The sequence below is a fragment of the Arachis ipaensis genome, chromosome B08 (genome assembly GCF_000816755.2).
Source record: "Arachis ipaensis cultivar K30076 chromosome B08, Araip1.1, whole genome shotgun sequence".
Classification (NCBI taxonomy): Eukaryota; Viridiplantae; Streptophyta; class Magnoliopsida; order Fabales; family Fabaceae; genus Arachis; species Arachis ipaensis.
The window spans coordinates 129,314,589-129,318,386 of NC_029792.2; the positions used below are offsets into that span (position 1 = coordinate 129,314,589).

The 3,798-nt window shown below is 28.8% G+C and overlaps 1 long non-coding RNA gene across 4 annotated transcripts in view; it reads left to right on the top strand.

Annotated features, from left to right (window-relative positions):
- The window catches only part of LOC107613825, a 6,271-nt gene extending 3,763 nt beyond the window's left edge, over positions 1 to 2,508 (top strand). The window contains exons 8-9 of one of the 4 annotated variants that reach the window (XR_002353155.1): positions 36 to 77; positions 1,805 to 2,508. This is a non-coding gene — a long non-coding RNA (uncharacterized LOC107613825). Of the gene's footprint in view, positions 1 to 35; positions 241 to 1,804 lie in introns of those variants that run through there. The other 3 variants (XR_002353159.1, XR_002353160.1, XR_002353158.1) reach the window with 3 other exon arrangements.

The following is a 3,798-nucleotide window of genomic DNA, read 5'->3' on the forward strand; positions in this document are numbered from 1 at the left end:
AGTTATTTTGTTTTCCATAATATAAAATTTCTCAGGCTGATGGAAACTTGCATTGGAAGGATCGCTATTGGGTTAAGGTAAGTGTTTTTTCAAAATCTTCACCGATCTTGTGATGCACTTGTTGAGACTCTTGTGCCATCAGTTTAATAATAACCTTTTTCTTATAATAAAGGGTAAAGTACTAAAATATATTTTTAATTGTTTTGTATGGAATAAAATATTTTCTTTAATTTTTAAATACAATATTTAAACCCTAATAAATATTTTTTAATAAATTTTTTTAATAAATTTATTTAAATTATACTACAAAAAATATTTTATTCTATGCAAAACAATTTAAAAAAAATGGAATTTGAAAAAAAATATTATTCTTCGTTATAAATATGTTTATTATATTTTTTTTAATTTTTAAAAGCTGTTTTACCAAGCACAATTATAGTACTTGTGCTTATTAAAAACTATTTTTAATGTGATTTTACCAAACGCAAGTGCTGTAGCTTTTAAAAAGTCGTCTTTTAAAAGACAGCTTTCATAAGCTACTCTTAAAAAGTAAAACATTTACCAAACCAAGCCTTATTCAAATTATACGGTGAGTAATTCGAACTTTATACAATACTCTTCTGCCCATTCTTGATAGCTCATGAATATTTTTTAATAAATTTATTTAAATTATACCAGAAAAAATATTTTATTGTATGCAAAATAATTTAAAAAATATTTTTAAGCTATTTTTTTAAAATTATTTTGTATAGAATAAAATATTTTTTGTACTATAATTTAAATAAATTCATTAAAAAAATTTATTAGAATTTGTTACGAAAAGGGAGTAATTCGAATTATATCGTTTCCAATTACTACTAGTTTCGAAAATAGAGTAATTCGAATCAACTTCATTCGAACTCCCTTCAAAGCACGTCTCCCTACTAATTCGAATTGATACAATTCGAACTCTAAGTTTATAATTCGTGACATATTGATTCGAATTACGTGTTGTCAATGCTTTCAAGTAATTCGAATTATATCAGTTCGAATTACATACAAATCTAATTCGAATTGTATTGATTCAAATTACATTAATTTGTTCTTTGGTAGAATGATGTATTAGAATTTTATTTGGCGGATTTAGGTAATTTTAAACTCCCTTTGCCGGATTTAGGTAATTTTAAACTCCCCTTGGCTCATATACGTTTTTTACCCAGGAAATTACTTGTGAAATATCTAAGAAAATCTTTATATATATAAAAGGTGGAAGACAACATTTCCATACCCAAGGGATGAGCAATGAAGTCTTGTACCAAAGGCTTAATTTCATTTCCCTGCTGAAGGATTCCTAAAAATACTATATCTTATATTTAATTTAATATACCACTCTTTAATTGGGAGTTCATTATAATTATATATATATATATATATAATATGACAGAGTTAAATAATTGTTTGAGTATGAGAAAGCGCCATAAGATATTAGAGTGAAAATAGTGGCATTTACTTAGTAAAGGAAGAGTATAACATTAAGAAAGAGTGAAAATGAAAGAAATTACTATTATCGAAAATTTATATAATTAAACCATAGCGACATTTATATATTAAGTTTGCATAATTATTAAAATTATTTGAAGAAAAAATAAATTTTAAATATCCTGTAGTCCTATATTTAGTTTTGTCTTTTCTTAATCGATTTTCCTATATTCTAACAGTATGTCATCTTCATTTCATCCTTATACATAAGAAATGGCTTCTTTCTTCTTTTTCTTCCTTATTACTCTTCCTTATTTCTCTCTTGTTTCACGTTCCTTATGTTCAGAAGTTCTTGACAAACAACTTCATGTTCACTCCCGAAGTTTTCCCACAACCATTACATGGTATGGAGATTTCACGCCATGTAAGAGATTATCTCTCGAACTTCATCACTTCCTCCTCCCCCTCTTCATCGACCGCCAAACACAACACTCAACGACATATATCAAGTCCTCAACAACTACTCGTTTGGAAAATTAATGACGGAGAAGCATATCTCTGAGCTGGCATCCAAGAGTGCAGAGAATGGCGGCCTAGTGAACATCGTTTATACATCCCATGATGTAATCATCGAAGGGTTCTATAACACAGCATGCGGGACTCTGTCAGCATTACAAACACTCAACTCAGTTATGGCTGGGGAATCCCGAGACATAGTTCCAAATAAGTAGTCGTTGAGGACTTGATATATGACGTTAAAAGTTGTGTTTGGCTGTCGCCGACGAGGGGGGCAGGAGTAGGAAGTGATGAAGTTCGAGAGATAATCCCTCTTAGATGGGTGAAATTCCCATACCATGTAATGGTTGTGGGGAAACTTCGGGAGTGAACATGGAGTTGTTTGTCAGGAACTTCTGAACATAAGGCACATGAAACAAGAGAGAAATAAGAAAGAGTAATAAGGAGGAGAAAGAAGCCATTTCTTATGTATAAGGAACGTGAAATGAAGATGACATACTGTTAGAATATATAAGAAAATCGGTTAAGAAAAAACAAAACTAAATATGGGATCACAGGATATTTAAAATTTATTTTTTCTTCAATTAATTTTAATAATTATGCCAACTTAATATATAAATGTCGCCATGGTTTAATTATATAAATTTTCAATAATAGTAATTCCTTTCATTTTCACTCTTTCTTAATGCTATACGTCTTTCTTGCTAAATAAATGTCGCTATTTTCACTTTAATATCTTTTGGCGCTTTCTCATACTCAAACAATTATTTAACTTTAACTTTGTCATCAAAGATATATATAATGAACTTCCAATTAAAGAGTGGTATATTAAATTAAATATAAGATATAGCATTTTTAGGGAATCCTTCAACAAAAATGATAGGAAATAAAATTAAGCCTTTGGTACAAGACAGACTTCATCGCTCATCCCTTGGATATGGAAATATTTTATTTAATTGTCTCGCTTATAAAGATAACAATATCAGCCTATTAAACAACTAGAAAAAAATATTTCACTTAATTTAAAAAATAAATTCGGAATAATTTATTATAGGGTAAAGTACTAAATTGGTCCCTTATGTTTGGGCGTAATTCTGTTTTGGTTCTTAAGGTTTAAAATGTTCTATTTGAATCCAAAAAAGTTTCATTTAGCATCAATTTAGTCCCACAGTGAGGTCAAAGTTAAATAATTAACGGAATGTCCTACATAACAACAACGGAATATCCTACATAACAACAGTACAAGAACAAAATCGATAATTTGTAGAACAATATAGACTCTAGAGGCACAAAATCAACTATGGATACATCAATACATTTATTTATTATTTTTCTTACAATATAAATAAAATATTTTCTATAAAACTAAAGAGAATGATAAATAAATGTATTGATGCATCAATGATTGATTTTGTGCTTCTGGAACTTGTACTTGTTCTCTAAATTATCGATTTTGTTTTTGTACTGTTGTTATGTGGGACATTCCGTTAATTATTTAACTTTGACATCACTGTGGGACTAAATTGATGCTAAATGAAATTTTTTTGGATTCAAATAGAACACTTTAAACCTTAAGGACTAAAACAGAATTACGCCCAAACATAAAGGACCAATTTAGTACTTTACTCTTTATTATAAGAAAAAGGTTGTTATTAAACTGATGGCACAAGAGTCTTAACAAGTGCATCACAAGATCGGTGAAGATTTTGAAAAAACGCTTACCTTAACCCAATAGCGATCCTTCCAATGCAAGTTTCTATCAGCCTGAGAAATTTTATATTATGGAAAACAAAATCACTCCACAATCATATAAAAAATATCAGC